Source organism: Rhinopithecus roxellana, chromosome 1 (genome assembly GCF_007565055.1).
Source record: "Rhinopithecus roxellana isolate Shanxi Qingling chromosome 1, ASM756505v1, whole genome shotgun sequence".
Taxonomy (NCBI): Eukaryota; Metazoa; Chordata; class Mammalia; order Primates; family Cercopithecidae; genus Rhinopithecus; species Rhinopithecus roxellana.
In genome coordinates, this window is record NC_044549.1 from 57,525,642 (window position 1) to 57,526,246 (window position 605).

A 605-nucleotide genomic window follows, 5' to 3' on the forward strand; every position below is an offset into this window, starting at 1 on the left:
AGTCAGAGTCACATTAAAAGCTGGTCATTCTGGGCCGGGCGCAGGGGCTCACGCCTGTGATCCTAGCACTTTGGGAGGCCGAGGCAGGCGGATCACCTGAGGTCGGGAGTTCGAGGCTTGACAAACTTGGAGAAACCCTGTCTCTATTAAAAATATTAAAAATACAAAAGTAGCCGGGCGTGGTGGCACATGCCTGTAATCCCAGCTACTTGGGAGACTGAGGCAGGAGAATCACTTGAACCCGGGAGGGGGAGGTTGCGGTAAGCCAAGATCGCACCACGGCACTCCAGCCTGGGCAACAGGAGCGAAACTCCGTCTCAAAAAAAAAAAAAAAAAAAAAAGCTGGTCATTCTGGAAGGCATCATGATGGTTGTAATTTCTCAGGTATCAAGAGAAGAAAACTGGCAATTGTATCGAGTGCGCATGTATTGGGCATAAAGACGACCCGGGCTGGGCGCAGTGGCTGACGCCTGTAATCCCAGCACTTTCGGAGGCCAAGGCGGGCAGATCACGAAGTCAGGGGTTGGAGACCAGCCAGGCCAACATGGCGAAACACGTCTCTACTAAAAATACAAAAATTAGCCGGGGTGGCGGCGGGCGCCTGT